Source organism: Aquarana catesbeiana, linkage group LG02, assembly GCF_042186555.1.
Source record: "Aquarana catesbeiana isolate 2022-GZ linkage group LG02, ASM4218655v1, whole genome shotgun sequence".
NCBI lineage: Eukaryota > Metazoa > Chordata > Amphibia > Anura > Ranidae > Aquarana > Aquarana catesbeiana.
The window spans coordinates 108,493,095-108,518,983 of record NC_133325.1 but is presented as its reverse complement, the minus strand read 5'-3'; the positions used below and the strand labels follow the sequence as shown (position 1 = coordinate 108,518,983).

The 25,889-nt window shown below is 43.9% G+C and overlaps 1 protein-coding gene across 2 annotated transcripts in view; it reads left to right on the top strand.

The window, feature by feature from the left end:
* Positions 1-4,463: 4,463 nt before the first annotated feature.
* Positions 4,464-25,889, top strand: part of FRY (FRY microtubule binding protein) — a 653,558-nt gene continuing 632,132 nt past the window's right edge. The window contains exon 1 of one of the 2 annotated variants that reach the window (XM_073613350.1): positions 4,464-4,613. The gene's annotated coding sequence lies outside the window, so the exon portion shown is untranslated. The remainder of the gene's footprint in view (positions 4,614-25,889) is intronic. The other variant, XM_073613351.1, reaches the window with a different exon arrangement.

The window sequence follows — 25,889 nt, the reverse complement described above, 5'->3', positions numbered from 1 at the left end:
GTGAAGCAGCGCAGGGTTGGGGCTTCAGGCTGGGAGCCTAACCAAGCTGCAGAGGTTCAGCTGGACGGGGAAATTAATGTTGCCAGAGGTGAAGGAGAAGTAGTTGCCATAAGGGACGACCACTCCTGTTACCAGAGGCAAATGAGGATCAAGGTCAGAGGTAAAAAGGAAGCAGTTGCCACCAAGAGACAACCACTCCTGTTATCAGAGGCCAGTGCATGAAGAAGTACCAGAGCAGCCTTTTTCACTAGCCAGGGACAGTGAAGAAGTGGGAAAGCTTCAGCAGAGTCAAGTTAGGGACCCAGCGTGGGTGAAGCTTGAGAAGTAAACAGTGGGTTAGCTGTAAAAGAGCTCAGGGGATCCAGTGGCGGCTGGGATCTTGTAAGTCTAGTGAGAGACTGGGAACTCAGTATGAAGATCTACAGTGGGATACTGTGAGATGTGAGAGAAGATCTACAATGGGATACTTTGAGTTTCGTGTGCAGATCTATATTGACTGTTGAAATTTCAGTTGCTATAGGAGACAGCAGTTCAGTTCATTCAGCCTAAAGACCCTCTACCTGTATAGCTGCCTGCCTTTACTATTTTTGGTCTGAGGATTCTGCCAATTGCTATTGCATTTGCCTAAGGGTGTGCTGGCTCTAAACCCTCTCTCCCCCAGTTCTTGTTAAGAGACAATAAAATCTTTTTTGTTGCATTCAAAAAGTGATTGGCTCCCCTTGTTTCTAACTTGCATTACACCCACCATGCCCAATGACCTGCACCCTGAGGAGGAATGTCAGTTCTCCCTGGCTCTGGGGGTCACTTTTAGGCCCTTAGTTGCTGGGGGGACATCAGCATTGCTAGCCAGGTTTCTATGCCAACTGAACTGCAAAGCACTGCTGTCTTGTGGCCATTTAACAAACTGCAATCAGTAACAATGCAGTGTTACAGGGAGATAGATTCCTGGAAGTGGTCCTGCATTACAAGGATAGCTCAGGGTGTGGAAATGTATGCGTGGAAGTGGTGGCGTTTCAGCAACAGCCTGAGATCTGGGAGATGGACTACAGAAAGTGGCCCTGCTTTCCAGGGACAGCCCGGGGTCTTGAGATGGATTCCTTGAAGTAGTCCTGATATAGAGGGACATCTCAGGGACTGGGAAAGGAATCACTGCAAGTGGTTTGATTTCAATGGAGAGCCTAGGGTCTAGTGATGGATTCCTGGAGGTGATCTGGCACTTCATAGACCACCCAGGGTAAGGTAGATGTATTACTGGGAATTACCCTATTTACAGGCATACCCCAGGGTCTAGAGATGGACTACTGGACGTAGCCATGCTTTCCAAGAACAGTCCAGCCTCTGGATTCCATTTTGGGGGGGGCGACAAACAATCCATCCGCCACAATCCCCCCCTCCTGGTTGATCGGTCCTCCACCAAACTCCCCTGCTGCTCGCTCCTTCGCCCGTCCATCCGTCCCCCACCAGCCCCGCACTTACCTGTGCTGGAAGTGGGACTGGTGACCAGGGTAGCTGAGCCGAATTGTCAGGCGCCTGGATGACGTGCGCGCTGGATGATGTGCTTCTCCTCTTGGCCAATCGGGTCTCAGGACCTGCTTCCGGATTGGCCGGGAGGAGAATCCGGAAGACAATAGTGAATATTAATTCACTATTGTCACACAAGTGGATGGGCTCGGGCACAGTGCATTGTGCCCCAAACCCACCCTTTTTTAAGCCAATTAGAGCCACCGGCTTCGAACAAAAAAAACAAACATTGGAATCCATGCGTCCAGGGTCCCGCATGTAAATTAGGGGCCAGGCGCATGGATTAAGGGGGCGGCGTATGGATGGGCCGCCACTGATTAAATTGTTACTTAACCCACACCAGGAAAATCAGTGTGTATATGCAGTTATACTCACTGTGGAACCTAATGGGTTAATCCCCTGCATTGTGTATAAAGGCTGTGTGATCCTGTCACTCTGATCCTCCTCTTCTTCTTGATTACTGGATGTGGTCCTTTCTTCCAGAGACAGTCCAGTGTCTAGAACTGGATTCCTGGAAATGGTCCTTATTTCCAAGGAAAGCCCATGGTCTGGGAAATTGATTCCTGGAATTTATTCTGCTTTCCAGGCACAGTTCATGATCTCAAGATAGATTCCTGGAAGAGATCCCAGTCTCTAGAAAGCAGAGCCACTTTTATCAATCTAGGATTGTCCTTTGAAAGCAGGAGCTATTTCAGGAACCATCTTCCAGACCCCAGGCTGTCCCTGGAAAACCTGGACTACCTCCAGGAGTCCAACTCCTAGAGCCTGGGTTACAGTACAACTTTCAGGAGTCAATATTGCAGACCCTGTGCTATCCCTGGAAATCAGGACCACTGCCAACACTTTGTCTCCTGGGTCCCAGACTGTCCCTGGAAATCCAGTTATTCATCACTTCTCAGGGCTGTTCCTTTGAAGCAGTACCACTTCCAGGAGTCCATCTTCCAGACCCTGGGCTGTCCCTGGAAAACAAGACCACTTCCAGGAATCCTAAAATCCTAGGCTGTCCTTGCAAATCAGGACCACTTTCAAGAATTTGTCTCTGAGACCCCAGGCTATCCCTTCCAGGAATCAATCTCATAGACCATAGGCTGTCCTTGGAAATCAGGTGCACTTTTAGGAGTCAATCTACCAGACAATAAGCTGTCCCTGGAAAGTAGGAACACTTCCCAGAATACATCATCCCCTAGAGCCCACGCTATCCCTGGAAAGAAGAAACACTTTCAGGAATCCAGGATTGTCCCTGGAAGAGAGGACCACTTCCAGGAATCTATCTCTCAGACCCTGGGCTGTCTTTTGGAAATTAGAACGACTTCTATTTATCCTCCATCTCCTAGACCTCAGACTGTCTTTTGAATTCTGGACCACTTCCAGGAGTCCATCTCCCAGATATCCGACTGTCCCTGGAAATCAGATCCACTTTCAGGAATATGGGCTTGTCCTTGGAAAGCAGGATCACTTTCAGGAGTCCAACTCCCAAACCCTGCACTGTCCCTGGAAATCAAGACTACTTCCAGGAATACATCTCCCAGATCCCAGATTGTCCTTGGAAATCAGGACCACTTTCAAGAATCAGTCTGAGACCCCAGGCTATTCCTGGTAAACAGTACCACCTCCAGAACTGTCCCTGGAAAACAGGACCACTTTCTGATCAGAGTCTCCTAGGCTGTCTCTTGAATGCTGGACCAGCTTTGGGAGTCCAAGATCACAGACTGTCCCTCAAAGCACATCCACTTTCAGGAAACAGGGGCAGTCCCTAAAAATCAAGACTACTCCCAGGAATCCATCTTCTAGATCCCAGGATATCCCTGGAAATCAGGACCACTTTCAAGAATCTGTGTTTGAGACTCCAAGGCTATCCCTGAAAAGCAAGACCCCTTCCAGAAATCCATCCCCCAGATCCCAGGTTGTCCTTGGAAATCAGGACCTCTTTCAAGAATCAGTCTCTGAGACCCCAGACTATCCCTGGAAAACAGGACCACCTCCCGGAGTCCAGGATTGTCCCTGGAAAACAGGACCACTTTCAGGAATCCAGGATTGTCCCTGGAAAACAGGGCCACTTTTAGGAATCCAGGATTGTCCCTGGAAAACAGGGCCACTTTTAGGAATCCAGAATTGTCCCTGGAAAACAAGACCACTTTCAAGAATCTGGGATTGTTTCTGAAAAGTAGGAAGACCTCTAGAAGCCCAGCTCCCAGACCTTGCACTGTCCCTGGAAATCAAGACTACTTCTGGGAATCCATCTCCTAGATCCCAGGCTGTCTCTGGAAATCTGGACCGCTTTTAGGAATCCATCTCAGAGACCCTGGGCTGTCCCTGGAAATCAAGACCAATTCCAGGAATCTATCTCCTAGATCCCAGGATGTCCCTGGAAATCAGGAACACCTTCAATAATCCATCCTTGAGACCCCAGGCTATCCCTGGAAAGCATGACCCCTTCCAGGAATCCATCTCTTGATCCTAGGATGTCCCTGGAAATCAGGACTTGCAAGGATCTGTCTTTGGGACCCTAGGTTATCCCTGGAAAGCAAGATTCCTTCCAGGAATTAAATTCCTAATTCCCAGGCTGTCCTTGGATATCAGGACCACTTTTAAGACTCCATCTCTGAGACCCTGGGCTGTCCCTGGAAATCAGGACCACATTCAGGTGTCCATCTTTCAAATCCCAGGCTGACCCTGGAAAGCAGGACTACTTGCAGGAATCTGTCTCTTAGACCCAGGGCTAGAAAACAGGACCAGAGTCCATCTACCAGACCACAAGCTGTCCCTGAAAAGCAGGACCACTTCCCAGAATCCATCATCCCCCAGAGCCTCGACTGTCCCTGGAAATCAGGACTACTTCCCAGAATCCATCATCCCCCAGAGCTCAGACTGTCCCTGGAAAGCAGGACACAAGGCTGGCACTGGCAGAGAGAGAGGCTGGAAGCCCAATCAGGATGTGGTGGGAGGCAGAATACACAGTCGGTTGCCTAGGCTTGCTGGAGGAGGAGGAGCAGACACTGACAGCAGGACCTGGAGGGGGGAGCAGGCAGAGAACAGTGAAGCACTAACAACACACCGATGCCGGATGGTGACTCTCCCCCTTCCTGATCCAGGTGAGCCCCACACATGTGATCAGAGCTGTCCATGCAGGTGTATAGAATGGGCAGAGGGGGGAGAGGGAAGGACAGGTCCTCTTATCCCTCATTTCAGGTGGCATTGTATGATGTGGTCACAGATGCTGTGTAGGGGAGGGAGGAGGGGGGTACAAGTTTGGTGCTGAGGGTGGGGAACACCATCTTCCCAGCATCCGTGCACGCTGCTTTGTTTCCGCCCACACCCTGTGCTTGCTGACAATATTCCCAGTGTCATATTATAGTGTGATGGAGGGTTCTCTCTAGAAAAGACTACATAGGAGAGAAGCTGCTCCTGGGTCAGCCCAGATACACTTCATTCCCCACATCTACTGGATCACTTCTCTACTTCTCTCCTCCGTCCTCCTGACACATGAGGAATGCTGACATTGTTTATCTACTCCAGGCTCTTATGCCTTATCCACTAATCTTTGTAGACAGATATACTGTATAAATGTATATAATATAACAACTTATTATAAATAAGCTACATTCCCGCCGGCTTCCTGTGTTTGCTTTATTTAGCCCTCCTTCACACCAGTGTGATTTGTCATAAGATTTGACAGTTCCAAATAAGTCGCACCCCATCGCTGGCGATTGAACCATTCAAATTGACACGACTCATGTCGCAGCGTCTTTGAAAAAGGTTCCTGCACTACTTTTTTTCCGATTTCATTGTGACTTGCATAGACTTCTGTTAAACGAAGTCGCAAGCCGCAATGAAATCGGAGGTGCAAATTACATTGATCTACAACTTTGAGGATTTCAAAGCCGCACTGGGGGGGTGAACTAGGACTACGCCCTCATTCACATTAAACATGGCTTTGAAGTCATGCGACTTCATCTGAAGCCACGCAATATCAAATCCGCATGTCCATGCAACTTCAGGTGCGACTTGAATGCACAGATGTCTATTGAGGTCACAACTGAAATCGGCAAAAGACCTGTCAAATCGCATGAAAAAACGCATTAATGTTAACAAGGGCTTATAGGGCGTACACACGGTCGGACTTTGTTCGGACATTCCGATAACAAAATCCTAGGATTTTTTCCGACGGATGTTGGCTCAAACTTGTCTTGCATACACACGGTCACACAAAATTGTCGGAAAATCCGATCGTTCTAAACGCGGTGACGTAAAACACGTACGTCGGGTCTATAAACGGGGCAGTGGCCAATAGCTTTCATCTCTTTATTTATTCTGAGCATGCCCGTCGGATTTGTGTACACACGATCGGAATTTCCAACAACGGATTTTGTTGTCGGAAAATTTTATCTCCTGCTCTCCAACTTTGTGTGTCGGAAAATCCGATGGAAAATGTCCGATGGAGCCCACACACGGTCGGAATTTCCGACAACACGCTCCGATCGGACATTGTCCATCGGAAAATCCGACTGTGTGTACGGGGCATTAGGAGCTATTTAGATCTACAGTATGTGTACATAGAGGTGCGTTTTTTTGTTTGGTATAGTTAGGCTGGTGCGCTGTCATGCATCAATGTGCGTTTCCTGTGTGCGTTGACATGCATTTTGACACGTCTTGATGCACATTTTTTTTGTATTTTATGTAGAACAGAAAAAATGTCTTTTTAGTGAGTTTTGGCTGAGTTCTGTGTATACAATCCAACCTCCTCCTACACAATAAATTTTACTTACATTATTATTATTATTATTCAGGATTTTTACAGCGCCAACAGTTTACATAGCGCTTTACAATATAAATGGGGACAGTACAATTACAATACAGTTCAACACAGAAGGAATAGGAGGGCCTTGATCAAGGAGCTTACAATCTAAAGCATTACACTCTAAAGTGTTACATTCACACTTGTGCGGTAGGGGAACACATGCAAAGTCATGCAATTTTCCGCAATGTACAAAAACCGGCCACCCTTTTGCAGACGCACAACGGTGCCATTACTTTTTAATTCTTAGCCCACACTACTGCATTTTCTCTGGCGTTTGCTGTTGCGCTGGCATGCACAACAGTTGAAACCACAATTCTCTCTATGGTGCCTTTTTACATCAATGCAGCAATTTTTTTTTTAAAGGTGCAGGCGCTTCTTTCGGCGCAGAGCAGCTTGTTTAGACATCAATGGGAACGCATGGAAAGTACATGTAAAAAGCATTTTTTGTGCATTTATGGCAGAGTTTTGTGTATAAAATCCAATCTCCTCCTACTAAAAAAAAATCCCTGAAACATAAAAACACATGTAAAAACAAGCTACAAATACTCGCTGAAATATACATCATTATGCAACAGCGCTAGTGTGAACCTAGGCCTAATGGAACCCCTACACATCTGCTAACGCGTATGATTTGGTGCGTTTTGGTGCAGGACGACTTCTTTTGCGTATTTCTTACATGTAGGGTAGCCCATTGAAATAAATGGACTGCCCTACATGTGACACACATAGGAACCCCTGGCCCAACACACGCACCCAATGGCATGTACAGAGCCTTAGGATTTGAAGTGGATAGAATTAACAGCCAAGACTTGTTACTACATGTTGCCAGCACACGAAAACGCATGTTATATGCATTTTGATGCTTTGAGGTCCATGGGATTCCCTAATGCACTGAAATGCACTGTTTCAGTGCATTAGGGACTGTTAACAGACTCTATCTTTGTTATGGGGAACCACAACACATGCTTTTTAGCGGGTCTGATGCATTTAAATCTACTTGTGTTCACATGCATATAGCCTAGGTTCACAGTTGTGCAGGTAAGGAACGCTTGCAAAATAGTGCGTGCTCCCAGCCGACGCAATGCTCTTTAGCTGATGTGTGGGGTGCTATTAATTCTTAATTGCACTACCACACATTAAAAAATGCGGTGCTCGGTGTGGCACAATTTGAAAAAAAAAAGAATCGAGGACTCTTTTCCCAGCGTTTTTACAGATAGGACAGCCCACTGAAATAATGGGCTACCTACCTACAGATCGCAGTTCGCACAAGTGTGAACCTAGCGTTACATGCGTTCTGATCTGCCCCTGGACGTACAGATTTATATTTTCTTCAAACACAGCTAAACTGAAGGCCCCTAATTGCAGGTAAGCGCACAGTGTTAGTGATAACATTTAAAATCATTACATGCATTTTGGAAATATCTTCTAAACGTATATATGTGATTTCCAGTGCGAATGAGGCTATACAGTATATATTGACAGATCATTGTGCGATTTCAAGGCCAGTCACTAAAATGTTTTATTCCAAACAGTATAAAATATACAGACAGGCTCCAACCTTTAAGCAGGTGAGCAGGGCCCTCTGATTCCTCCTCTATTGAATTGTATTGTAACTGTACTGTCTGCCCTCTTGTTGTAAAGCGCTGCACATACTGTTGGCGCTATATAAACCCTGTATAATAATACTAATGAGCCCTGGCTGATGCTGATTTACTGATATCACTTTTTATTTATGGAGCTTTTCCCAAAGAAATAAAATTGACATGGTGGGAAGTAAACAGATGGGAACAGCTGGTATGATATTCATGAATGTACGGTGCACTCCAGGAGTTAGGCTCCATTTACACTTGTGAAGTTTGGTCCAAAAATTTGAATCAAAGTCGCATGACAAGTCACCCGCTATTCTTCAATGGCACCTGTTCAAATTGGTGCGACTTAAAGTCGCAGCGACTTTGAAAAGGTGCCTGCATTACTTTGGTGCGACTTTTGATGTGGCATAGATCCATTGAATGTCTCATCAAAGATGCGCTCCGTGAGATGTGCTAATGTGAATGGAGCCTCACAGTACATGGCTGGCCATTTTAATCAGTTGGCAGGCTGATAAATAAAAAAAAATTTTCTCATCCACACAAGCGAGGTGGATGCAGGAATCCTCCTCGCTGTACTATTGTATTCTGATAGTGGAGACTATTCTGCTGACAAAATTCAAATTTACTGATCAGCGCTGCAGCCAGGAGGCTGCAGGTGAAGATCAAATGAACATTTCCCAACATTCTGTTTGAGAGAAGTCAATGATTGGATCACCTTCTCTCGAGTAGGAACAGCCATAGATGGATCAAAATTTCAGCCAGTCCCTCCTGAATCGGTCGAATTGTCATCCATCTGTGTCGAGCTTAAAGCGGAGCTCCACCCAAAAGAGGAAGCTCTGCTTGTCTGCTCCCCCCTCTGCTGCCACCTTTTGGTGGGGCGTGGGTACCTGGTTTTAACAGGTACCCATTCCCACTTTGGGCACACTTTGCCACAGCGAAGTGAGCCGGAAGGTCGCCCAAACCCCCCCCCCCAGCCAGACCATTCACAATGCACAATTCACGCATTCACAGTAAGAAACCGGCTGTGAAGCCGGAAGGCTTCACTCCCAGTTTCCCTTACCCAAGATGGCGGTACCAGCACCCGAGAGCCAATTCAAGAATCGGCTCAGGTGAGGACATCACTACAAGCCTAGACATGTAAGTGTGAGTACAATATTTGTAGCTGCTGACTTTTAATTTTTTTTGCGGGGGGGGGGGGCAGAACTCCTCTTTAAGTCACCCAAATCAGATGAAACATAAAGGAGAGGCAGTGAGGAGAATTGAGGCTAGGTGCGCACCTGTGCAGGCTGCGCTTTGCGTGGGCACGAGAGCCCATTCATTTGAATGGGCTGCTGTGCCCTGTGGCACACAAAAAAAAAGTCCCTGCGCTATTTTTTAAATCGCAGCCTGAATGAGAACTCAGATTTTCAGTACGGATGCCATTTCCAGTGTGGGCAACATGCCATTAGGATTAATGGCATCCGCCCGCGGGTACCGCATTTCTCTGTATGGGTGGTTGTGGCGACCAGTATTTGTGCGGGTCCCACAGCAGCACCACGCACACAGATGCAAACCTAGCTTGAAGGTTATAAGGTACAACAATACTTCTCTCGGAGAGGGGAGTCTCAGTATTCAATGATGTCTTACTGACACTGGAGGGGGCTTCAGTACTTTGAGTCTCTGACACAGGACAAAGATGTAGAGAAGGACTCCTGAGTTTTCTCTGAATGTCATCTGCTTACATGTTCTAGGTCTTAGGAAAGTATTGAAATTAGTTGGCCAGGATAAGACGCACAAGTGAGACATTTTCCCTCACTTTCTGTCCCCTGACAGGAGTTTTTACCTGACAGGAAGTGAGGGAAAATCTGCAACATAAATTAACATCTAACAGCGGTTCTAGCTTTCCCCTACTCTACCAAAAAGAAGTGTTTTATTTCTATAATTGTTACTGTTTTTGAGTTCTCCTTACTTCCTGTCTAGTAAACCTTGTCAGGAAGTCATTGTAATTTTCTCTAATAGAGCCCCAGATAGCAGTAGAAACCTGACAGGGGTTCTGACCTTTCCCTAATATATCCAGAATTAAGGAAAAAATAATTGTACTCTTAGGGTTGAGGGCGCACAGGAATTTTGAAATGCCATAAGTACATACTGTACTAGCACATTGTTTTGACAACATGTTTTGACACTCAACGGGACTGTTCCTTATGGAGCTCAAAAGGGATCAAGGGAAAAGGGATCAAGGGGAAAATAATACTGGGAGTATGCTATAGGCCCCCTAACCTGAGGGAGGAAGTGGAGATGGATCTCCTATCACAAATTGGATTAGCAGCAAGGATGGGAAGTGTTATCATAATGGGGGATTTTAATTATCCAGACATAGACTGGGTGGAGGGAACCGCGCATTCATTTAAGGTTTGCCAGTTCCTTAATGTCTTGCAGGACAATTTTATGGGTCAGATGGTAGACGCACCAACTAGAAATAAAACATTACTGGATCTACTGATTACCAACAATACAGACCTGATCACGGATGTGGAAATACGGGGCAATTTAGGTAACAGCGATCACAGGTCAATTAATTTCAGTATAAATGACACAAATAGGTAACATAAAGGGAACACAAAGACACTGAATTTCAAAAGAGCCACCTTCCCTAAACTACAAACCTTGCTAAAAGGCATAAATTGGGATAAAATATTAGGAACAAAGAATACAGAGGAGAGATGGGTTTGCTTTAATAGCATATTAAATAAGGGCATTAGCCAATGTATCCCATTGGGTAATAAATTTAAAAGAGCGAACAAAAGCCCTGAATGGCTTAACTCCAATGTAAAAATGCATATAAAAGCAAAGGAGAAGGCCTTCAAAAAATACAAGGTTGAGGGATCATCATCGGCATTCAGACTTTATAAAGAATGCAACAAGAAATGTAAGGGTGCAATTAGGATGGCTAAGATAGAACATGAAAGACACATAGCGGAGGAGAGCAAAAAAAATCCCAAGAAATTCTTTAAGCATGTAAACAGTAAAAAAGGGAGAACAGACCATATTGGCCCCATAAAGAATGAGGAAGGACATCTGGTTACAAAGGATGGGGAGATGGCGAAGGTATTGAATTTATTCTTCTCCTCAGTCTTCACAAGTGAATCGGGGGGCTTCAGTAACCAAAACTGCCGTGTTTATCCTCATGACACAACACAGGAAGCACCTCCATGGTTAACAGAGGACGGAATTAAAATTAGACTTGAGAAACTTAACATTAATAAATCACCGGGACCAGATGGCTTGCATCCGAGGGTACTTAGGGAACTCAGTCAAGTGATTGCCAGACCGTTGTTCCTAATTTTTACAGACAGTCTACTGACTGGAATGGTACCAGCTGATTGGAGAAAAGCCAATGTAGCACCAATATTTAAAAAGGGCCCAAAATACATCCCTGGGAATTACAGACCAGTTAGCCTAACATCAATAGTATATAAACTCTTGGAGGGGATGATAAGGGACTATATACAAGATTTTAGTAATAAGAACGGTATCATTAGCATTAATCAGCATGGATTCATGAAGAATCGTTCTTGCCAAACCAATCTACTAACCTTCTATGAGGAGGTGAGTTGCCATCTAGATAAAAGAAGGCCCGTAGACGTGGTGTATCTGGATTTTGCAAAAGCATTTGACACAGTTCCCTATAAACGTTTCCTGTACAAAATAAGGTCTGTTGGCATGGACCATAGGGTGAGTACATGGATTGAAAACTGGCTAAAAGGGAGTACTCAGAATGGTCAGGGATGGGTATTGGGGTCCCCCAGGGTTCTGTGCTGGGACCAATCCTGTTTAATTAGTTCATAAACGACCTGGAGGATGGTGTAAACAGTTCAATCTCTGTATTTGTGGACAATACTAAGCTAAGCAGGGCAATAACTTCTCTGCAGGATGTGGAAACCTTGCAAAAAAGATCTGAACAAATTAATGGGGTGGGCAACTACATGGCAAATAAGGTTCATTGTAGAAAAATGTAAAATAATGCATTTGGGTGGCAAAAATATGAATGCAATCTATACACTGGGGGGAGAACCTCTGGGGGAATCTAGGATGGAAAAGGACCTGGGGGTCCTAGTAGATGATAGGCTCAGCAATGGCATGCAATGCCAAGCTGCTGCTAACAAAGCAAACAGAATATTAGCATGCATCAAAAAGGGAATTCATTCCAGAAATAAAACGATAATTCTCCCGCTCTACAAGACTCCGGTCCGGCCGCACCTAGAGTATGCTGGCCAGTTCTGGGCACCAGTCCTCAGGAAGGATGTACTGGAAATGGAGCGAGTACAAAGAAGGGCAACAAAGCTAATAAAGGGTCTGGAGGATCTTAGTTATGAGGAAAGGTTGCGAGCACTGAACTTATTCTCTCTGGAGAAGAGACGCTTGAGAGGGGATATGATTTCGATATACAAATACCGTACTGGTGACCCTACAATAGAAATAAAACTTTTTCGCAGAAGAGAGTTTAACAAGACTCGCGGCCACTCATTAAAATTAGAAGAAAAGAGGTTTAACCTTAAACTACGTAGAGGGTTCTTTACTGTAAGAGCGGCAAGGATGTGGAATTCCCTTCCACAGGCGGTGGTCTCAGCGGGGAGCATCGATAGCTTCAAGAAACTATTAGATAAGCATCTGAATGACCGCAACATACAGGGATATATAATGTAATACTGACATAAAATCACACACATAGGTTGGACTTGATGGACTTGTGTCTTTTTTCAACCTCACCTACTATGTAACTATGTTCACTTTGCAAGGGTAATTGCACTTTGCAATAAATGTTTCCCTAGAGCTTAGTAATTATGTCGAAGCTCTGCTGACTTCCATAGTCCAATCATATGCATGCAAAAATGCTGGGGGGTATTTTCTCTCTGCGCATGATAGGGAATTCTTTGATAAGTGTTGGAGAAAATTCCTGTGCAAAGAGCAACTTCTCTAGGAAAGGGAACTGCCTGTTTGCTTTTAATAAAACAACCCCTTTGTTTCATATTTTCTCGTGATGAATTCACTTTAAGTTTTAAGTATAAATATGCCATTGTGGAGCCATAGTACACATCGATTCACTCAGCAAAATGATTCCATAGTACACATCGATTCACCCAAGCAAAATGATTCCAATAGGTTGGTAAATTTGTGATTGCACGATGACCACATCTGAGCACACAGGGCCGCCGATAGGGGGGTACCACTAGGCTTCCTGTAAGAGGGGGATCGGTGAGGCGGGGAGACATTTACAGAATGATACACTGTCTGTGTCTCTCCCTCAAGCAGCTGAAAGCTAGTTTCTCCCCCTCTCCCTCCCGCTGGCTTTTAGCTGCTTGAGGGAGAGACACAGACAGTGCATCATTCTGTAATTGTCCCCCCGCCACACCAATCCCCCTCCCTGTGGTGCCCACATCTGATTCCCCCCTGTGTGCCTGCCCCCCCTCATCCCCTTGCAGTGCTGGTGGCTTCCCTCTCCCCTTGGCTGCTGCAGGTACACATGTGGATGGAGAGTGGGGAAAGGGTTCGTAAAATATGTAATTTACCGGCCCCTTCCTTTTCTGAATTGTATATAGTTAGCAATCGGTACCAATCACTCCTGTGTCCATTGATAACTGAGTATAGTAAAGTGTGTTTACTATTCTTCAGTTTATGAATGAACAGGGGCCACTGTCTCCTGTTCATTCATCTTCAGTACAGCCCAGGCTGCAGGGAAAGGAATTGAACAATCTCTGTCCTCAATTCCTTTCTCTGTCTCAAAGGTGAGATTTCAGGGGTCTGTTTAGACCCCTGATATTTCACCCAAGCACCCCCAACCCCCACAACAGCATGGTAAAAAAAAATGTAAAAAATAATTTTAAATACGTAAAAAATCATTTTAAAAATGTAAAAAATCATTTTAAAAATATAAAAAATTAATAGCAAAATAATTTCCCAAAAATTGGAAAAAATAATTAAAAAAAATAACTTAAAAAAATTAAGGGTTCATTTACACAGTGTGAATGAGCAGTTTGTGCGTCTGGAGCTTTTTTTTACTCTATGAAGATGCAGCGGCTGTATGAACACAGTCTCATGTCCTAATTTGATAAGTGTGCACACTGTGTGCATTTGGGGCCATACACCTGCATCCACACACCTCCTGTCAAATTAGAACCTGCGACTGTGTTCGCACAGCTGCTTTGTCCCCATAGTGTAACATAGGCTGCATGCACACAGCAATTGCCACATCTTTTAAAAGAATACACTGATTCACACAGTACAGGCCACAGCACCTATGTGAATGAGTCCCAACACCTAATTTACACACAGAACTTTATTTATTAACTCAATGTTGTTTTATCTTTTAGATTGATCAGGGTTTTTTAAGTTATGTTATGTGTGTGTCTGCTAATAATGATTTTCATGTATTTTTAGTGAAAATATCGTTTTGATATTTCCGGGGGGGGGGGGGGGGGGGGGGCTTGGCAGTTAGGCTGTAACCTGTCATTTCTAACAGCAGCCCTGTGAGCACAAGGATGAAAGTGGAGGGCTTGGATCCAGGTCATGGAGCTCAGAGCTGACATGACAAATTGTCTTTAAAGAATGTAGGTCATGTTGATGCCTTTAACCACTTGCCGACCAGCTGCCGTCATTATACTGCGGCAGGTCGGCATGATCCCGCGAACCGTCGTATCTATAGCTATATGTCGGTCCCTTTAAGCGGGATAGCAGGCACACGCGTGCGCCCGCTGCACAGCGGGGGTGCTGCTGCTTGTGACCGGCGGTTGCGATGACCTCCGGCCACGAGCGATCGTGGGCACTAGAGGCAGAACAGGGACGTGTGTCTGCCAGTTCTGTGAGGAGAGGAGAGAGAGATCGTGAGTTCCTACAAGCTGGGAACCACGATCTGTCATCTCCTATAGTCAATCCCATCCCCCACAGTTAGAACACACACATAGGGAACACAGTTAACCCCTTGATCGCCCACTGGTGTTAACCCCTTCCCTGCCAGTGACATTTATACAGTAATAAGTGCATTTTTATAGCACTGATCGCTGTATAATTGTCAATGGACCCAAAAATGTGTTAAAAGTGTCCGCCACCATAAAGTCGCAGTCTCGATAAAAATCGCAGATTTAAAATAATAATAATAATAAAAATGCCATAAATCTATCCCCTATTTTGTAAACGATATAACTTTTGCGCAAACCAATCAATATATGCTTTTTGCGATTTTTATTACCAAAAATATGTAGAAGAATACATATTGGCCTAAACTGAGGAAAAAATTAACTTTTTTAAAAGAAAATTGGGGATATTTATTACAGCAAAACGTTACAAAATATTGTGTTTTTTTCAAAATTTACACTCTTTTTTTGTTTATAGCGCAAAAAATAAAAACTGCAGAAAAGATCAAATACCACCAAAAGTAAGCTCTATTTGTGGGGAAAAAAGGACGTCAATTTTGTTTGGTTACAGCGTCGCATGACCGCGCAATTGTCAGTTAAAGCGACGCAGTGCCATATCGCAAAAAATGGCCTGGTCATTGAGCAGCCAATTCTTCCGGGGCTGAAGTGGTTAAATACTGTATGTTATACACACAGGAATTCTCAGCTCATACCTAAACTGTAATACATATATAGTATGAAATCTTCTGCCAGCATTGTGTTTCTATTACTCAATAGATCATTAGCTTTTTTAAGCAGTTTCCTGTTCTATTGTTAGAAAATTAAAAATAGTATTCTTTTTTTACAAGCATATATGTGTCTTGAAGTAAAGCAAACCTGTACTTATTCTTAAAGGCAGAGTCCACCTTTTGCAAACATTTAAGAAATGCACTCACACTAATAAAAAAAAAAAAAGCATTTATTCTTATTCATATATATTTTTTGCACTGGGGCCTGCGGATCATTGCTCCTGTAGACTCTTCCCTCATACCCAGGTCTGTACGGAGGTACGGACCTACCATTATGCAGCTGGAGGAATACTGCACTACAAGAGGCTGTTTTGAGGCTGAAGGAAGTAAATTATGGACAATAGCAAAAACTGGCCTGGTCATGAACGGGGTAAAATCTCCTGGAGCTGAAGTGTATATAGTTACCTCAAAATATAATCAAAGTCTTAACTACATTTATATCAATAAAAGTGTGACTTCTATGTAACATAGTGGAAATATAAAGCTCAAAGTGAACATTTGCGCCTTACTTTATTTCCATTTCAACACAAAATTGCAAAGTACGCGCGGGGGGGGGGGGTTTGGGGCTGGGGGGACGACTGTTCAAGCAAATTGAGAACATATTGTTCAGATAAGTTGGGCACAAATTAGCATGATGATGACTTTTTCACAGGTTTCGATCGCTAAAATTTAAAGTGTTGTTGCTCTCGCTTGCATGAATCATCGCTCGCACATGGCTATAGACTCCCCTCTGTCAGTGCTGATTGGCCCAGCGCTGTTATAAGGAGTGAGTCACATGCCCACCCATACCCAAGAGTCTGCTCTCAGTGCTGAACAGGGCACCAAGAGACTAGATGTATTAAGGGTTAAAGCTTAAAAGGTGTCTGTAGATATCAGAAAACAGCTGGGCACAACCATGAACATTCAAATAAGCCAAGCATTTACAGGTATGCTTTGGAGTGGAGCGCATGCAAGCACCCTAGGCCTCTTGCACACTGCAGCTTAAAAAAAGCTCAGTACAGTGTTTTTTTTACTCATCTAAAATACGACATATTAATGAGTTTAAAAAATCGGGAAAAATCTGTGTTCCTGTATTTTGCGCCGGTACGTGCATACGCGAGTATGGGCATGAACACAACAACATTCTGGGAGCTAGAACACAAGAAATGTGTGATGACAGGCTGTTGGCGGAAAATCCGACCATGTGTATGCTCCATCGGACAATTGTTGTCAGATTTTCCGCGGACAAATGTTGGATAGCAGGTTTTAAAATTTTCTACGGACAAATGTGTGTTGTAGGATTTTCCGATCGTGTGTACACAAGTCCGTCGGACAAAAGTCCAAAGTACAAACACGCATGCTCGGAAGCAAGGATGAGCCAGAAGCGGTCGGTCTTGTAAACTAGCGTTTGTAATGGAGAATTTACATTTGTGACGTGGCAAATTATAAAATCTCGAAATGCAGCGCACAATTCTCTTCTTCTTTAATGGGATAATAGTGAAGCTGTTTTGCTGGTGATACTGATGGAGTTATTGCAAACAAATTTTCAAAGGCTTTTATTTTCTAGTGATATCAAGAATAATATCATTTTTATCTTTTTTTTATTTTTTTTTTTATTTTTTTAAACACATAGTCAAGTATTATTCTACACAATTTTTTTATTGTGCATTAAAAAAAGAAAACAAATAAAATTAGACATGCTATCTGCCAATAGAACTTAACCAAAAAGTGCATTCTATGCATCTAAGAAAATATACCAAATCAAATCATTATTCAACCAAAAAAAATAATGTCAAAGCAATAACTCCAAGGCTAATAATAAATAACACGTTATCTCCTCTGATTCTGCAACTTGTCTGGTTAACGAACGGACGTTCAGAAACGAACTGAAAAGTGTGAAATGAACACTCACCAAACTTCTACTAACACGAAATTAGCAGAAGGATCCCAAATTTAGTACTGCCTAATAAATTGATGAGAGTCTACCCATTTTATTTATTTTTTTTTTTTTCTTTGTTTTTTTTTGTGTTTTTTTTTTTTTTTTCATTAATATGGCTGACTATAGATCTATGTTTATCCCAAGCATGTTTGAAGTCATTTACTGTTGACTGTCTCACTACCTCTGTTGGTAGTTTATTCCAATCATCAACTACCCTTTCAGTAAAATAATACTTTCTAAGATTCGTTTTGAACTTTCCTCCAGGTAGTTTGAGGTCATTACCTTTTCTACCATTTATTATGATGTCTACAGGCAAAAAAATAAAAGATATATAATATAATGAAATAAGAAATATTGTTTCCTGAGGCCAGGGCCTGTATAAATTTCCACAAATCTAGAGTATTTCAAATGCTATCCTCAAGTGCATATTTCTGCTCCATTCAAGTGAGAGTATTAGTGCCTTGCAAACTGCAAGTAAATAGTATCTGTGCTAACACAACCAGTAATAATTAGAAATCGTGAAAACAAAGTCATTTTTTATTTACCACAGCTTTTATTCTGCAAAGACTCATGTGGCCTTCTGTATGCATGACTTGTTATTAAAAAAATGAGACATGCTTACTACAACCCATAGGACGGACAGAGCTACACGACAGGGCAGCTGCACCAGATCAGTCCTTGGTTGCTGTAGACAAGAAGATGTGTCATGTGACACTTCATTAATTTTAATGTCAGTATGAGAGAGCTAGCCTGCATACTGTCAGTCTGGGCTGACAGCCAGTGCATTCAAACTCTTCCTTTTACAAAATTTTAACTTGGTTTCACCAGGGTGGAGTATTAGAATACTTGTCCCAGGCCAACAGGTAGAGTTCCCAACTGTCTCATTTGAAGAGACCTCCCTCTTTTGGAACCAAATCCCTCTGTTCTTAATTCCTCCTCAATTGTTCCTCTTTTTGATCTGATATATATGGCTTAGCTATGTCACTCTTAAATCCAGGGAGTCATCCTATTTTTACCATTCCTGCAGTGTCCTTCATAATGTTCACATCACCCACAATCCCTCACATTCTCCAAAGAACTGACTTATGCCTGGCACACACAATGAGATTATCGAATGAATGATCATCTGTTTTCTTTCTGCATGCTAATCTCCTAACGAAAATGAAGAGATTACTAAAGTTACAAAAAATCTTGTATGACAGAGCAAAAATTTGGAAATGATGTAATGTACTTGTACTGTACTGATTGAACAAAAATCGTACAATCTGGTATTGTATGAGAACATTTTTTGTGCTTGTCCCATCAGATAAGATTGTATGGACTGTTGTGATCGGCTCTCGAAAGCTGTGTACTAACGATCAGATTATCGTACAATTGATTTGAAAACTATATTTTTCGTACAATTTTCTGATCGTGTTTGCGAGCCATTAGCCCCTTAGAGGCGGCACCTGCCAGCCCTTTGAGAGGTTTAGAATGCCGGGAGGCGGGGCTTATAATCATGTGGCCACCATGATTGGCTGTCACATGATCGGAAAGCAGCGAACAGGTGCTTTCCGTTAGTCGTCGTTAACTGTGTCAGGCGCGCGCAGGGCCGGCTGCCGAGAGGCCGCGTATTTGCATCAGCTCTGCATGAAGAGGTTAAAGTGGACCTTTCCTTCCCAACATAAAAAAAATCTCAGCTATCAGTATCTCTGCATGCTGATATGTAAACATATTGCAGTTATTGTAAACAAACTTCCTGGTTGATGGAGGCACTGGTGACATACCCAGAACCATACAGCTGCTCCTTGGAAAGCTACAGTACATCACCAGTGCCTTCTATGGTGGTCTCATCTGTAGACTGCAAGGTTTGTATGGGGAAAGAAAAATAAAGGACTTTTTCCTGAGATCTTATGAGATCTTAGAGAAAGCTTATTCATTTTCTTTTTTCTACACTGATCTGGCACTGATGTCATCGTTCAGCAGGAAGCAAAAAAAATGACCACCGATGATGCTGATGAGGCAAAATAATGGTGCAGGTTTGGAGGAGGAGCAGGAGAGATGCAATAGCATGCAAGAATATAGAAACAAAGCAGGCAAGTTAATATGAATACATGTGCTTATTTATTAAAAACTATTACTGTAATGGTGGCAGTTTATAATGGGGGGGGGGAGGCCTTTATGTCATACATTGCCATCACTGCTCAACAAACATTGATTTAACAATCTAAAGACAGATGGAAAAGTTTCTCCTGAACTGTGGCTACACCCTATGAAATGCAGTCACTGTTTGGGTATTCAGGCCGCCGTGGGTGCTATGGCTGTTAAAATATAATAGCCAGCAGTGTAGATACTTCCATCAACGCTGTTTACTGTGAATAGGGGAATCAAGTGATTTCTCTTATTCAGCCCATGGGTCTAGAGAGAGAAACCTAGTCATGCATGGCTAGCTTTAGCCCTCTTCCTTGCATAGTTGCCTAGTGATGTGTGCTGTGCAAGATACTGTAGTCCTGATATAGGCAGCACAGCGGTTTTGCAGTTAGCACTTGCAGCACTGGGGTCCTGGATTTGAATCCTAATCAGGACTTCTCATTGATTTGTATAGGACAGTGATGGCAAACCTTGGCACCCCAGATGCTTTGGAACTACATTTCCCATGATGCTCATGCACTCTGCAGTGTAGCATCATGGGAAATGTAGTTCCAAAACATCTTGGGTGCCACTGTTCGCCATCACTGGTATAGGTTGTGTAGCACTAACTCTCGGTGAAGCTGCTGGTTTAAAGCGGGCTGTTACCCTCAGTCTCGATACCTCTGTTTCACCTGCACCGGGTCTAGGGTCCCGTTGAGTTTACCTCTGGACGATATAAGCACCAAACACTTGAGTATATTTTCCAATGCTTTAATGAACAAGTAATAACGGAAGTAGCAGGAAAGAGGCAGAAGGAAAGTTGCAGGGAAGCTCAAATACCTTTCTTTAGTATTCTTTGGAATTGAACACTTGTATTTAAATGCACTCCCCTTGTGGGATTCAGTCTTTTCCCGCCTGGATAGGCCTCTCTCACTTGCCTAGCAGCCAGTACGTAGCACGAACAAAAGTCTCTGCCACAGACTTGTTTGGAATAAAACCCGTACGATCCTCTGCCACAGGATGTATTGGTTTGTGATGGATGTCAGATACAGTACTTGAACCTTTAAGCCAACCCGGCAGTACTATGCAGTAAGATTACTTCAGGATACGTCCTCCAACCGAGTCACCAGGCCCCTCTCCAGACCAGCACTCTGCATGATCCTTCCATGATGGGTCCTCCCCTGGGATCTTCTCGGTTGTCCAGCTTCTTCACTCAAGATAGACAGCTCTGGACCATTCCTCTGCTGCTGTGGTAGGCCCCAGACAGGCTTCTGGGCCCACCCACGTGCCGCAGCGACGTGGGCCTCCGGAACCTGTCGGCCAGGAGGGCCAGCAAGTGGCTGAAAACGAACCCCTAAACATGGCTCATGTAATCCTAACAGCTTGATGGAGGATCCAATTGCTCCTGAAAAAAACAAAGTTAGACACACACCAAATATGTACAATATCCTCAATAACAGTCTCATTCCAGCAGGAGAATGACACTTTCTTCCCGTATATTTTTTCCTTTTAAAGAAACAAACTAAAGAAACTTTAGAAGTCCATCCCTATTTTTTTTTTTAGGTAAATCACATCATTTCAATAAGGAAATCCGGCTAGCAAAAAGAAGTCCTTGGATTTGGAAACACTGAGATGAACATCAAATCTTGATCACAAAGATCTCTAAACACTGACACTATCTATCTACATACCCCATAGTTCTTTATCCATAATCACCGGTAGAACCGAGGATCTGGCAATGTCAGTTTCTTTCCCAGTTTATCCACTGTAGTAATGTAGTACACAATGTCATCTTTTCCTGGTCTGCAAATGACCACTTTATCAGCATAGATGTGCCGACCATAGTTCCAGTGTGGGAAACATCCACTGAAGCGTTCATCCATAGCGACAGAACATTCAGTTTTCCGGAAAGGCTTAGGCACAGACAAATAGTCCCAAACAGCTTCACTGTACCAAAGCTCCCGGTTAGCTTCAATCTCTTGCATAATGTCCTGGGTAACATATGGGAACTCCAAACCATATTCCCTGGCCACACGCTTGTTAAGCATTCTCTGTAAACGTGCAAGTTTGGGCAATGATCTATTTTCCCCCACACAAGAGTTCAATGACTTGCTCACCATAGAACCGACGGGTGTCAGCAACAAAGTAGTAACTTTAGGCAATGTCTCCCCCACAGTACTGTGTGGCTCCACACAAGGTGATGTTCTCCCAGAATTCAGGGCTGTCCATTCTGAGAAAGTTAAGGCAGAAGTAACGTCTTTAACCTGAGCCCATAACAGTTCTTGTGACATTGTCTCAAATAAATCATCATCACCGGAGAGATCCGACATGGAATCTATCTCTGAATCTTTCAACTCTTCTGCCGGCAAATATTTACACAAAGTCCCAGATACATTTCCCTGTGAACTCTCACCCGTTCCTGACGTGGACTTCTCCGGTTCGGGCAGTCTCTGGGGTAGGCCTCGACCACGGGCGCGGGAAGCCTTCACATATCCCACCTTCCACTGGACAGGTACAACAGGGATAGGCGTAGTGGAAATCAAGGTAATGTCTGCTGATGAGTCAGTTACCTCAGTATCTCTCTCAGGAACACTTTCGGTGACAACAGGCGAAATCATGGCCTGCTGTTCTTTTTCAGCAGTAGTAGCAGTTTCTACTGTGGCGATACCTGTAGCCCAGTCCATACGATAAGCACGGGGCGACATGGTAGGTTGCTCCACCACAAACAAATATTCTCCACATTGCGAGCAGCGAACAAATGGACGGAGATGTATGACCAGTCCTTCACACTTGTGGCAAAGCATGCCCAGTCCCTCAACATCTCCAACTGTATAAAGAACAAACCTCCCTTGCGGTTTCAGATGAATGCTGGTATCTGTAAGCAAGGTTCCGGTCAGCATAGCACCCGCAGCGGTGCTGGTAGTGAACATTTTAGGCCCCACAGTTGGTTGCAGCACCGAAAAAGACATGGCCACACTCTGATCTTCTCAGCACGATCACGAGGCCTCTCTTCTTCTCTAGCGCCAACACACACACACACGTACCACGCGGTATCAAGTAGGCTAGGCTCCTCCCACTTGTTCCTCTGATCACGTAGCTCCTGGGCTTTCACTGGCGCCCGCCGCCTACGCAGTCAGAAATAAAGTCCTGCAACTTTTAACCTCTTCTTCTCCTGAGAAATTGACAAAGTCCAGCTCTCACCATAAACTCCCCGTGAAACACTTCTCTAGGTTGCGAGAACTGATGGCCAACAAATCCCGGACGACGCCCCACATGTAGCACTAACTCTCGGTGGAGCTGCTGGTTTAAAGCGGGCTGTTACCCTCAGTCTCGTTACCTCTGTTTCACCAGCACCGGGTCTAGGGTCCCGTTGAGTTTACCTCTGGACGATATAAGCACCAAACACTTGAGTATATTTTCCAATGCTTTAATGAACAAGTAATAACGGAAGTAGCAGGAAAGAGGCAGAAGGAAAGTTGCTCAAATCCCTTTCTTCAATCAATCTTTGGAATTGAACACTTGTAGTTGAATGCACTCCCCTTGTGGGATTCAATCTTTGCCCGCCTGGATAGGCCTCTCTCACTTGCCTAGCAGCCAGTACGTAGCACGAACAAAAGTCTCTGCCACAGACTTGTTTGGAATAAAACCCGTACGATCCTCTGCCACAGGATGTATTGGTTTGCGATGGATGTCAGACACAGTACTTGAACCTTTAAGCCAACCCAGCAGTACTATGCAGTAAGATTACTTCAGGATACGTCCTCCAACCGAGTCACCAGGCCCCTCTCCAGACCAGCACTCTGCATGATCCTTCCATGACAGGTCCTCCCCTGGGATCTCCTCGGTTTTACAGCTTCTTCACTCAGGATAGACAGCTCAGGACCATTCCTCTGCTGCTGTGGTAGGCCCCAGACAGGCTTCTGGGCCCACCCACACGCTGCAGCGACGTGGGCCTCCGGAACGGAAGACCACGAGGTGGTACTCTTAACGCATACCTGTCGGCCAGGAGGGCCAGCAGGTGGCTAAAAACGAACCCTTAAACATGGCATCTGACCCATAAATACCCTCTTCCAGAATGCAACTCGGAGGACCACCTCCACCGAGTTGTCTCCGGGACAGAGGAGCACTCATACGCTTCAACACGTTGCCTTTCCAACACCAGCCCATGGTGACAACGACACCCACCGGCACAGTGTGGAACTACACGCAACTCAGCCAAGCTGGAACAGAGGCAAATCTAACTTCACCTAACAAGTAACCCATAAGATTCACCTATCAGTGGTAGATTAAAAATCTACCAGTGCTGCAGCTGTAAGCAAACACCTGTTACTCACCAATGCAGAAATCACGCTCCTTTGTACGGCCCTCTCTGACCTTGTGAATAAGGACTTTACAGGTAAATTTTCATCTATTAACATTAAGTATTTTATAAAAGTAGAGGGAGCTCGGGCAATTCCAATAGACCATGCAGTTTATTGCAAGAACTTCTTTAAAGTGTACCTGTACCTTGCTTGCTCTGGTTCACTGGTAGGGGAGCATTAGTAAAGACCCCTGTAAGCTTGGCAGTGTGAAAATTAAAGGGTTAAATACTGAACATGATGGCATAACAAGTAACCGATGTATTCTGAGAATTTTATGGAATGCCATTCAAAGGGAAAATTAATTAATTCTGAAGGTGGGAAACCTTTTTTTAAGCCACAAAGTAACACAGCATCATAAAATTCCAGAGACACTTTATAAAAGTGTGATCATGTAAAGACTCATAAAGGCTCATTCCCACAGCTGGTACACCAGAACACAAGAACTATGGTCAAAATAATGACTATTTCCATTTGGTCATTTATTTTTACGACTCTTACAAGTGATACATGACAACCATACACATGTATCTCTATGGAGACAGGCCACTCCAATAATATCTATATTGCTAGCCTTGGCACACTATGGTGTTGTAAATGTTGTGTAAGCAAATGAAAGAAAAAGACGGTGCCCATATAGGAGAAAACATAGTCATGGCAGTTGTACAATTTTGTATTTTAGTAGTAAAAAGGACACTGATTATTGACTGGTAAGGTAGACTTATACTCATTCTATTTAATGCTGCAATGTAGCCATATTACCATGCCATGTTTTTCTGTGTGTGGCCCCCCACCCCTTTATTTTTTTTACCTTTTATTTCTATCAGTAGATCCTGCCAGTATTTTTCCACTTACTATAATGGGGTGACAATGCTGTTCATTTATATGTGCACAAGCATGTATAGAATACCTGCACATTATGGCATACTGACCACTCAGTTTGCCTTCCTCCAGTGCTGACAGTTCTGTGGATTCCCATCGCCCCTATGTTCTATCCAATGTCTTCCTTCTTTGGCTATAGGGCAGCCAGTGACAATGTCACTCTTGCATGTGATCACTGGAGAAAAGGCCTTTTATTTTGTTAGAAGAGACATGCAAAGGGGGTTGATTTACTAAAGGCAAATAGACTGTGCACTCTGCCAGGGCGTTTGCTCCACAGCTTAGTAAATGAGGTGAAGCTTCACTTTGCAAAGAATATCCAATCACATGCAAGGAAAATTAAAAAAAAAACATTTTTGCTTGCACATGATTGGTTGATGCAAGTCAGCAGAGCTTCCCTTCACTTACTAAGCTCTGAAGCAACTGCACTTGAAAAGTGCACAGTCTACTTGCCTTTAGTGTCTTCAACCAAAAACTCTACTACCTATTTTTTTATTTTTAGAATTTAGTTCCCCTTTACACAGTCTTGCATTCCAGTCATTAATCCCAAGGTGCATGCTGCCCTACATGTTAGCACCGCTAGGTACATCATCTAGCCCCATTCAGCCGCAGCAGCTGTCAGCATCTAATAAAGTTTGTCAGGCTGCCGGTGTCTGTCTGTGCCCTTCACACACACCTACACACCAAAGCCTCATGCATCAGGACTAAACATCTCTTGTGCATAGAGCCTTACCTAGCGTTCCCTGCTGCTTTCAGTTTTTACAGACAATAGGAATAAAAGCAGACGCATGCAAAATCTTACATACTAGTAATTTTGATAGCACAATACTACTGTGTTATGGCTCATAATTCAATTTTAGAAGAAACATAACTGCCGTTCAGCTCTGTTTGCAAAAATAGATTCCCCTCATCTGAATGCTGGATTTAGGGTTAAAGTGGTGACAGATTGGTGTTTTTTTTTTCATTATATTTCTTCACAGTTTTTGGTTCTTTAAATTGACTGAGGATGTTCACCATCCTTCCATTAATAAATTGATAC